General features: G+C 39.3%; 1 protein-coding gene across 6 annotated transcripts in view; it reads left to right on the top strand.

The window, feature by feature from the left end:
* Positions 1 to 12,261, top strand: part of Kiaa0825 (KIAA0825 ortholog) — a 432,254-nt gene that overhangs the window by 88,985 nt on the left and 331,008 nt on the right. The window lies entirely within an intron of this gene.

Here is a 12,261-nt window from a genome sequence, read left to right as displayed (position 1 = left end):
GTAGGGTATCTTAAGTGCTTTCAGCTCTTGGAGAGTGTAGGGATGGACACACACCAATTCTCAGAGCAACCCAGAGACAGGGAGAAGAGTATAGGACCATATTAAATAATTACTAGACCAGGAGAACCCAGGCACCCAGGAACTCCACCTGACCAGTAGCATGGATTCCTTCCCGTCTGGGCCAGTGCCCTGAGCAGACCTTGGGCGCTAACCCCATAGCCAGTCCCACAACATCCAAAAGAAACTCCACTCTCAGGCACTCTAACACCCTGGATCACAGGATCCAGGATTGCAGGAGCTTGGTCACACCAGGATCTCAGTATCACAGGATCCCAGAGACAGGTGAACTCTAAGGAGTCCTGACACAACCAGGATCACAGGAAGGACAATCAGATATAGCAAAGGCAGGTAGCACTAGAGATAATCAGATGGTGGGAGGCAAGTGTAAGGACATAAGCAACAGAAACCAAGGTTACTTGCCATCATCAGAACCCAATTCCCCTACCAGAGCAAGTCCTTGCTATACCATCACACTGGAATAGCAAGATTTGGATCTAAAATCACTTCTCATGATGATGATAGAGGACTTTAAGAAGGACATAAATAACTCCCTTAAAGAAAAACAGGAGAATACAAGTAAACAGCTTGAAGCTGTTAAAGGGAAACACAAATATCCCCTAAAGAATTACAGGAAAACACAAACAGGTGAAGGAAATGAACAAAACTATCCAAGATCTTAATATGGAAATAGAAACAATAAAGAAATCACAAAAGGAGACAGTCCTGGAGTTAGAAAACCTAAGAAAGAGATCAGGAGTCATGGATCACCAACAGAATACAAGAGATAGAAGAGAGAATCTCTGGTGCAGAAGATTCCATAGAAAACATGGACACAAAAGTCAAAGAAAATGCAAAAAGCTCCTAACCCAAAACATCCAGGAAATCCAGAACACAATGAGAAAACGAAACCTAAGGATAATAAGTATAGAAGAGAGCAAAGATTCACAACTCAAAGGGCCAGTAAATATCTTCAATGAAATTATAGAAGAAAACTTCCCTAACCTAAAGAAAGAGATGCCCATGAACATACAAGAAGCCTACAGAACTCCAAATAGACTGGACCAGAAAAGAAACTCCTCCCATCACATAATAATCAAAACACCAAAAGCACAAACAAAGCAAGAATATTAAGAGCGGTAAGGGGAAAAGGTTTAATAACATATAAAGGCAGACCTATCAGAATTACACCCAACTTCTCACCAGACACTGTGAAAGCTAGAAGATCCTAGGCAGATGTCATACAGACCCTAGGAGAACACAATGCCAGCCCAAGCTACTATACCCAGCAAAACTCTCAATTAACATAGATAGAAAAAACAAGATATACCATGACAAAATACCAAATTTGCACAATATCTTTCCATAAATCCAGGCCTTCAAAGGATAATAGATGGAAATTACTAAATGTCTTATGCAAGGCCTCAGTTCCATTAGGAATCCCAGGAAGGAGAGCAGCCTAGAAAAAGTTGGACCAAAATCTTACTATCAATGGAAAGTTTCTATCTATCTATCTATCTACCTATCTATCTATCTATCTATCTATCTATCTATCTATCTATCTATCTATCTCCCCAAGAAAGTGTCTGAATCAGAACTCACTCTATAAACCAGGCTGTCTTGGAACTCACAGATCCACCTGCCTCTGCTTCCCAAGTGCTGGGATTAAGAGCTGCACCCCTACTGCCTGGTGAGATTCTATCCCGCTTTCTTTTTTAAGGTTTCTTTTCTTTATGTATGTGAGTACACTGCCACTGTCTTCCTGTACACCAGAAGAGAGCATCAAATATCACCACAAATGCTTGTGAGTCACATTATGATTACTGGTAAATGAACTCAGGATTTCTGGAAGAGCAGTTGGTGTTCTTAACTGCTGAGCCATCTCTCCATCTTGGAGATTCTATTCTGGAGATACTGTGTAATCACTTTGGCCGCACATCTTCTCCAGTCCTTGGGTTGCTTTCTCCTTGGCAATTCCATCTTCATGCCCTAGGCACTTCCTTGTACATCAATTCAGAACATTTCAGCAAAGATTAATGATAGACGAAGGATAAGTTTATTAATATAAGAGGAATGGTCAGAAAAACCAAAACAAAATAAAACAAATTATAATATGTAGCTAAGGAAAAAAAAAAGAGCGAGAGTCTTGAAAGCAACTGACACTTCATTTACTAATAGTGCTATTGTTTACAGGCTTTGAGCAGAGATATGGTTTTTTATCTCAGCAGCAGGACCCTGGGAGAACGTTACACATCTGCTCTCAGACTCGATGAACTAAAACCTCTGGGAGCAGGCACAGAAGTCTTCATGTTAGGTGGCTCTCCAGCTGATTCTGATGCATACAATGCTCACATCTGATTGAACCATGGAGGGTGGAGCCTATCTGCCTTCCTTCAAGTCCTTGTTGTTGCACCTGATACTCTGATTCATTTGTGCCTCAGACATCAATGCTAAGATTAGTACTTCCCTTGCAGAGCAGGGAAACCAGGGGAAAAGAGTGGGGATGCCTGAAATGATATTCAACACATTGTAATTATCCTATAATTTTCTTCTATTAGTATTGCTAGATCTTGGTATTTTAAGAAAAGCTTTTGTATAAATTATAATGTGTGCACTTGCACTGATTGATGACCAAATATTGCTCATATTTCCCTAGAATAGATCTTACAGATTTAAAACATTCACAGAAATCAGCTTCTGCCCCCATGCCTGCTCTTCACTTGAAACCTGGCACTATGGCTGGTTTATGCAAAGGTTCTATTCACATTGTCATTCACTGGGCTGCCATTGCCCTTAGCTAAGTTTCTTTGTTACTGTCCATAACAGGAAGCTTTGAAGGTGAGAAAGAACATTATGTAATGTTTTTATGATGCATTCAGTAATTTTCGTTATGAATTCTTCTTTTCTCTACCATTTAGCATCTTGCTCCCTTTCAGCCATACATTTGCACACTGAACACCAACTAATCTGTGATTAGTTTTACATTCTTATTTTCTAGGTGCAGTGATGAATGTATAGTTCCTTTGGCCATTGAAAATACATACTTTAGGCTTAGCTAGCCAGAGTTTCTGTTTCAAGGAGTTCATTTGCCATTGCAGTTTGGTAGGCACAGTAACAACACAACCTGTATCATGTGTTCCAGTGAAACTCAATGCACACTGACTTGGTGAAACTTGAATTTTGTATTGTTTAAATATTTTGAAATATTCCCCTTCATTTGTATGTCTTCAGACTTTCCATTTATAAAGAGAAAGTCTACAGTGAGTCTTTCTAACAGGACATTCCAAACTGGGATATGGGCCAGGTTACCACAGGGGCTGTACTGCATATATAGCCATGGCACATGAGTCACCCCACCCTGCTTTTGGATCTTATGCTGCTACGTCTCATGGTGACTTGTTGCATACATTGCAGGCACAAGGCAAGTCTTGGTTAAATTACCAGATGAAAACTGCAAGAAGATGCTTTCTGTGGCTTTTCATGGAAGACAATGGAAAAGATGGCTTCTGCCACCAAGGTGATCTAAAGTCCTTTGTAAAATTGGAAGGAAAAATGACTTTATCTTATGATTGCATAAGAGTCTTCTAGGTGAGAAAGGCAGTTAAAGTGGGACAATTAACTATAAAACTTACTTGACAAAGTACTATCACACCTGGGAAATGTCTTCCCTACCTCTAAGGCCTGTGTCCTCTGACAGACAGAATAAAAGATCATGAGCACAGCTTGCTAGGTGTGTACCAAAGATCGCTGCTCTTATCTCTTTTTAGAATACTTTTAACATACTTTCATAGGCATTATAATTTTCTCCCTAGCCAAAAGAATTATGGAGAGAATTTTATACTTTTTTTTTTTTTTTTTTTAGTATAAAAGTAGGAAAGTATTCAATCTCTTTGGAAAGCTTATGATTCAATTAAAAAATATGTCAGGTCATATTCAGGAGTCTCTTAACTTAAATCTGTCTTTTTGATGTTGACATTATTTTTATTCACACACTAAATTTTTAAAATTGATTTTAACATGTTACATTAAGAGCTGATAATGTAACTTTTCTGCCATGGCATTATCCATTTAACTGTGAATTATCCATTCTTAGATGCAACCTGGGGCTATAGTAAAAGTGGATTGTTAACTTATTTAAATTTTTTCTATAGGTTAAATTTTCATCATAAGAACAAGTAGCACCTATGATTCGAGGTGTAATTAACTGAACTCTTGCAAAGCTTTAGACTGAGAAAGGTATATTTAGGGAAATAGTTTATTAATAATGGACCATTAGCATACAGTACTTAAATTTAAAAAACTGCTTCATTATGTTAGAGGTGTCTTTTTATTACGATAGTTTTTGAAAGGATCATCTGGGATTTAAGCTCCCTTAAAACAAAAGTCAGACAAAATGTTCCAGAATTGTTCTGCACAGAATCCTATCATTTGGCTGCATTGATGTGACCATTCTTTGATGCTCACACTGATTTCTTACCAGATATTCTTGCTCCTGCTCTTTGTCAGACAAAACAAACCAAACAAGAAAGATAGATAACAAGAAAGATAGTAAACAGAGTATCCCGCCTGGTCAAATAGCAAGAAGTCTGATCTCCGGCTAATGTAACACCAACCTTTTCTGTCAGAGAAGGCAAAGTGGAGTGTGAGAGAATTGTTATCATTGTGCAGTAAGTTTAGGTAACAGCACATGGAGCCAGTGCCGCCTGAGAACTGTAAAAAGGTAACAATAGAAGCAGGTTCTTTTCAGTTTTTCTCACTGGCACAGAAGAATGGCTTCAGATGACTCCGTCTTCACCCTTTGTTAGGTCTTCTTGGCATGTGAAGAAAAGTGATATTCACTCTATGGTAACTCTTAGGGGAGGAGAATGAACCTCTTTGTCAAGCAGAGGCTCTCAGTCGGTTGAGAAGACTGGCCTCAAACAGTACAACCTCTCAAACCACACATCCACTGCCAGTCATGACTATGGGTGCAAAATTTACTCTAATACCTGTCTTAACCCAAAACCATCAGGAAAGAAAAATTAAAGGCAAAAATAGGGGAGCTGGTAAGATGGCTAAGGTAAAGTGCTCTGCTGCTCAGTGTTGAGGACCTAAGTTTGAATTCCCAGGACCCCACAAAAAAAGCCAGATGAGATAGTTTGTGACTGAATTTCAAGGACTAAGTAGGTAGAAATCCAGAGATCACTGGGCAAGTATCCTAGCCAATCAATGAACAGCAGTTTCAGGGAGAGACACTGTCTTAAAAACCAAGATGGAGAGAGTCAGAGGAACACATCCAACATTAATGTCCATGCCACACATGCACTCTCAGGCATGTACACAATGAACATACAAGCATACAGCACACACACATATCATGCAGAACAATAGAATAGATGGAAATGAAAGTACAGGTATGATCTATATTAACATTCTACCCTTTCATAATAGAGCATGTTAGTTGTCATTTACCACTATAAAATCAGTAGCCATTTGGCCCTGTAATGCACTTGTGTAAGATCCTGAAAGAATTAGTCTGTTAGTTGTTATATCTTGGTACATTCCCTACCCAGAGTCCACTGTAGTAGTCTGTTGAGAGTACTCTACTTAATTGTAATAAGACACTTAGTTCTGTGACTTGAGGACAACAAGGAGGCATGAGGAAAAAGCTGGACTGGATTTAGTCTTGCAAAGAGAAATAGACACTAGTAGTGACTGCCAAGTCTTCATAGTGGGAACGTCTGAAAAACTGTGACAAAATCAGGAAGCCAAAAATCAAATGATCAGTAGATCATTTCACTCTTTTACAATTATCTGTCAAGTATTGTTTCCATGGATGTAGATGCACAAGTTACACTTGACTCCAAGTAGATGGTGAGTACACACAATAATAAAGAAATAAAAGTCTCTGTGAAGCTGTGGCACAGTAGATCTGCAAAGGAAGGCCCTGGGATGGCGGCACCACTCAATGTTATGGATACTTTCCTATTAAATGGCAGTGCTTAGACAAGTGAAATGTTATGTGCTGTCTAAAATTATTCCTTTCAAATATTTTCTATTAAAAACTTTACATGGGAATTAATATGGAATAAATTGGTATGATTGGTACATAGCAATTAATATAAATATAGATATGTGATAGGTATTATATGAATAGAATATAAATATTAAAGATCTTGTCAATAAAATACACATTAATAAAACATTAGTATTTTATTAGCATATTTTAAATAAAATATAATTTCTTTAAAAATTAAAATATAATTATATAATTTATCCCTTCCCTCTTCTTCCTTCAGCCTCCTCCACGTCCCTTCTCCACTTACTCTCTGTCAAATTCATTGCTTCTTTTATTTCTTATTTGATACACACACAAACACACACATATATAAAACACACATGTATGTCAAATCTGTTTAGTGTTGCTTATAAGATTTCAAAGCTGACTATTTGGTATTGGATAATCAATTATGGGACACATCTCTGGAGACGACTAACTCTCCTACCTGCTATTGTTACTTGTTTATTTGTCTATAAGAAATGGATAGATACAATGTGACATGTAACATTAAATGAAAGTATGTGTGACTTAAAACAGATATATTGGGCATGAAGCATAGAGCAGGCTTTTCAGAGGAGGTGCCAATATATGTATGGCACTTTCTGTCTTCCAGCTTCTGTGATGACTCAGCTAAACTTCATGGGCTACTGAGCTACAGAGAGATGAAATAACTCTTCCAATATCACACAGTTAGCCAGAGGTGATGCCTGACTTTGAACTCAGATTCCATATCTGACTTCCTATCTGTACTTCCAATAGCCATACTAAAACAGGCCATAAATGGATCTTGTAGTAGAACTTGAAGGGACGCTAACAAGGGAAGACTTTGTGTTTGCATATGTAAAAGGGACTGACTACAGGTCCTTGCTGATATTCCAAGCTACTGTCATAACCAAAAAGTTCTTTAAATTCCGAGAAGTGTTGTTTTCATTCTGCTTCTCCTGGGCTGTAGCTACAAGGAGCCCAGCTTTGGGGTCCTAGTTCTACCTGCTTGCAGGAGGGGACTTGGGTATTGCAGAAAGTGCTGCTCATTCTCTGCCCCTATGCAATCCCTGCTGATTTCATATTATAGTACTGTTTAAAACCTTCCTTTACTGGAACATGTCATGAATATCATCCACTATAATAAGACTTTCAGTAGCGTTTGTGTGTCGCCTCTTCTTACATCACTTGTCTGGTGGACTGAGAATTCCTGCTCACTGAAAATGGATCCATTTACACTCAATAACAGGGTGGCTAATGTTCCTTCTTGGGAGAACAGAAATGCATGCCTTTCATCCTATTACCCTGATCCACCAGTCTCAGATTATCTGATTTTGCAGCTTCTCCTTTTTCTCTAGTATCTTAATGCTATTATTAACAAGAATTCTATTGCTAATGGTTTTGGAAAATAATATGTCCTTTCAGCCACTACCTGTGTTTCTATGGTTTCATCTGATTTAGCTGGGGTTTGATATTTTTCCAAAGGCTGCTTGTTGCAAATCAATGTGAGGAGCCCTAATAGTTCTCTAGTTTGATTTCCAGTGTGCTACATTTTGCTAGAAGACAGCAGGATTAAAATTTTTTCTGTCAGAGAATAAATAAAAATGCTGTTAAATATGTAGTCTATAATACACATTCCTTATGACTATGCACCCATAGATACATTTATATAAATATATACCTTATATAATACATGCATACACATACACACATTTAATTTTAGGTCAAGAATTCCAGAATACTTTGAGTACGTTTTATTTAATCGGTTATTTTTGTAAGGAATTATTAAAAATTAAACATGTTAAAATCATATTGTAGAATAAATTTTGGACTCCACTTAATATTGTATTGCATTGATTTTTAAAAACTTTATTTTGTTTTGTTTTTAATTAATTTATTTCTTACATTCCTGCCCCCCAATCCACCCGCTAACTACTCCACATCCCACACCTGCTCCTCACACCCCCACCACACCTGACCTCTAATCTACCTGGGGCCTCCAGTCTCCTCAGGACTGAACACAGACCCAGAAGTCCTCTGCTCTATGTGTGTTGGGGGCCTCATATCCGCTGGTGTATGCTGTCTGTTTGGTGGTCCAGTGTTTGAAAGATCTCAGGGGTACAGATTAATTGATACTGCTGGACCTCCTACAGGATCACCCTTCTCCTCAGCGTCTTTCAGCCTTCCCTAATTCAACAACAGGGGTCAGCTTCTTCTGTCCATTGTTTGGGTGCAAATATCTGCAAACTGACTCTTTCAGCTGTTTGTTGGGTCCTTCGGAGGACAGTCATGATAGGTCCCTGTTTGTGAGAACTCCAAAGCCTCAGTAATAGTGTCAGGCCTTGGGACGTCCCCTTGAGCTGGATCCCACTTTGGGCCTGTCACTGGACGTTCTTTTCCTCAGGCTCCTATCTATTTTCATCGCTGTAATTCTTTCAGACAAACAATTATGGGTCAGACATGTGGCTGTGGGATGGCAACCCCATCCCTCACTTGATGCCCTGTCTTTCTGCTGGAGGTAGGCTCTCTAAGTTCCCTCCCCTACTGTTGGCATTTCATTTGATTCCTGAGAGTCTCTCCCTCCCAAGTCTCTGGTGCATTCTGGGGGGGGGGGGGCGTCCCCCCAACCTCCTATTTCCAGAATTGCCTGTTTCCATTCTTTCTGCTAGCCCTCATGGCTTCAGTCCTTTTCCCTCACCCAATACCAGATCAGGTTCTCCTACCCCCTATACCCCTATCCATTTTCCCTCCCAGGTCCCTCTCTCCCTCCCCACTTGTGATTGCTTTCCTCTATCAACAAAGTGGGACTAAGGCATCCTCACTTGGGTACTTGTTGACCTTTTTAAGATCTTTGGACTGTATCTTGGATACTCTGTACTTTTTTTTTGGGGGGGGGACATTATCCACCTATTAGTGAGTACATACCATGCACTTCCTTTTGAGTCTGAATTACCTCATTCAGGATAATATTTTCTAGTTCCATCCATTTGCCTGCAAAACAAAGGATGTTCTCATTCTTAATAGCAGAGTAGTATTCCATTGTGTAAATGAACCACATTTTCTGTATCCATTCTTCTGCATGGGATATCTAGGTTGTTTCTAGCTTCTGGCTATGAAAATAAGGCCACTATGACCATAGTGGAACACATGCCCCTGTGGCATGGTGGGGCATCTTTTGGGTATATTCCCAAGTGTGGTATAGCTGGGTCTTCAGGTAGATGTATTTCCAATTTTCTGAGGAACCTCCATACTGATTTCCAGAGTGGTTGTACCCGTTTGCAATCCCATCAGCAATGGACAAGTGTTCCTCTTTCTCCACATCCTTTCCAACATGGGTTGTCAATGATGTTTTGATCTTAGCCATTCTGATTGTTATAAGGTGAAATCTCAGGTTCGTTTTGATTTTCATGTCTCTGAAGACTAAGGACTTTGAACATTTCTTTCTTTTTTTATAAAATTTTTTATTAGATATTTTCATCATTTACATTTCAGATGCTATTCCCAAGTCCCCTACACCCTCCGCACCCCCTGCTCCTCCACCACCCACTCCAGCTTCCTGGCCCTGGCATTCCCCTGTACTGGGACATATGATCTTCACAAGAACAAGGGCCTCTCCTCCTCTTGATGGCCGAGTAGGCCATCCTCTGCTATATATGCAACTAGAGACACAGTTCTGGGGGTACTGGTTAGTCCATATTGTTGATCCTCCTATAGGGTTGAGGACCCCTTTAGCTCCTTGTGTACTTTCTCTAGTTCCATCATTAGGGGCCCTGTGTTCCATCCAATAGATGACTGTATTTGCCAGGCACTGGCATAGCCTCACAAAAGATAGCTATATCATGGTCCTGTCAGATAAATCTTGCTGGCATATGCAATAGTGTCTGGGTATGTTGGTTGTATGTGGGATTGATCCCTGCATGGGACAGTCTCTAAGTAGTCCTTTCTTCCCTATTAGCTCCGAACTTTGTCTTTGTAACTCTCTCCATGGGTATTTGGTTTCCTATTCTAAGAAGGAATGAAATATCCATACTTTGGTCTTCTTCTTGAGTTTCATGTGTTTTACAAATTATATCTTGAGTAGTCAAAGTTTCTGGGCTAATATCTACTTATCAGTGAGTGCATATCATGTGAGTTCTTTTGTGATTGGGTTACCTCACTCAGGATGATATCCTCCAGATACATCCATTTGCCTAAGAATTTCATAAATTCATTGTTTTTAATAGTACTCCATTGTGTAAATGTACCACATTTTCTGTATCTATTCCTCTGTTGAGGGACATCTGTGTTCATTCCAGCTTCTAGCTATTGTAAATAAGGCTACTATGAACATAGTGGCACATGTGTCCTTATTACAAGTTGGAACATCTTCTGGATATATGCCCAGGAGAGGTATTGCTGGATCCTCCAGTAGTAGTATGTCCAATTTTCTGAGGAACCGCCAGACTAATTTCCAGAATGGTTATACCAGCTTGCAGTCTCACCAGCAATGAAGGAGTGTTCTTCTTTCTCCACATCCTCGCCAGTATCTGCAGTCACCTGAATTTTTGGTCTTAGCCATTCTGACTGGTGTGAGGTAGAATCTCAAAGTTGTTTTGATTTGCATTTCCCTGGTGATTCAAATTTTTGAACATTTTTTTCAGGTGCTTCTCAGCCATTCGGTATTTCTCAGATGAGAATTTTTTGTTTAGCTCTGTAGCCCATTTTTTAGGCTACAGGGTTTTTAGGATACAGGGTTTTTAGGCTACAGGGTTTTTAGGCTTTTAGGTTTACAGGCTACATTTTTAGGCTACAGAGGTAACCTCAAATAGGGTTATTTGATTTTCTGGAGTCCATCTTCTTTTTTTTTTTTTTTTTTTTTGGTATTCTTTTTTTTTTTTTTTTTTGAACTAACATTTTTTTTTAATATTTTTATTACATATTTTCCTCAATTACGTTTCCAATGCTATCCCAAAAGTCCCCCATAGCGCCCCCCCACTTCCCTATCCACCCATTCCCATTCTTTTGGCCCTGGCATTCCCCTATATTGGGGCATATAAAGTTTGCAAGTCCAATGGGCCTCTCTTTCCATTGATGGCTGACTAGGCCATCTTTCGATACATATGCAGCTAGAGACAAGAGCTCCGGGGTTCTAGTTAGTACATCATGTTGTTCCAACAATAGGGTTGCAGATCCCTTTAGCTCCTTGGGTACTTACTCTAGCTTCTCCATTGGGAGCCCTGTGATACATCCAATAGCTGACTGTGAACATCCACTCCTGTGTTTGCTAGGCCCCAGCATCGTCTCACAAGAGACAGCTATATTTGGGTCCTTTCAGCAAAATCTTGCTAGTGTATGCAATGGTGTCAGCGTTGGAGTCCATCTTCTTGAGTTCCAGAAATTGGCCATAGTCGAGGATAGGAACAAATGAGATGCCATAATGAAACTCACTACTTTGTAGTAACCTAAAAATTAATTTAAAATCTTGAGCATGGTTAAAGTGGAATTTCATGAAAAGTTATTTGTGCTTTTGTACATCTTCATTTCAGTTGACTTCATAAAATCATAATCTAGGTATACTGATAGCTAGAGAATAATTGTCCAACACAAAGGATTCTAGAACACCTAATTGTTTTGAGATAGGGCCTTGTAATATTGACCATGCTGACCCTGAACTTGTATTTACAATCCTATCCCAACATCTCCAGAGTGTGGTGATTCATAGGCCTGGATGACCTAACCAAGCAAATGATAATTCTTTTATTATTATTTTAAAAATCATTATTAGGATTATACTTATAGTTATTTGCAATACTGAGTGTTCACCTCTGTTTTTTGTACATGGTTAGTAGGATCCTGGACTGTTCTTTCTTTTCATAGCCATATATGGCCCTACTTTAGCCCTCAAACTGATTTTGTGGATTATTTCCACAAGGTAAGTTTAGAATACATTCATTAGTTTTCAAAAATGACTCTTTAATAAAAGTATCGCGATGACATTAAGAATGACAATTTACAAGTGTTCTGAAAGAACACGATCAAAATGAGCCCCACACACACTCAGAAGTAAAGGTCTCCCAAGCGAGGAGAGAGCCACACTGCACACAGAGCGACTCATCATCACACAAGGTGCCAGGGGACATTGTCCTGAAAATCCCAAAAGCGAATAGATCTGCTGGCAAATTGGCTGGTGTTTCTTGGCCACA

The sequence above is a fragment of the Mus caroli genome, unplaced genomic scaffold (genome assembly GCF_978045245.1).
Source record: "Mus caroli unplaced genomic scaffold, Mus_caroli_1 scaffold_15, whole genome shotgun sequence".
NCBI classification, from domain to species: domain Eukaryota; kingdom Metazoa; phylum Chordata; class Mammalia; order Rodentia; family Muridae; genus Mus; species Mus caroli.
The sequence above is the reverse complement of the archived record's forward strand: the minus strand, read 5'-3'. Positions and strand labels throughout refer to the sequence as shown.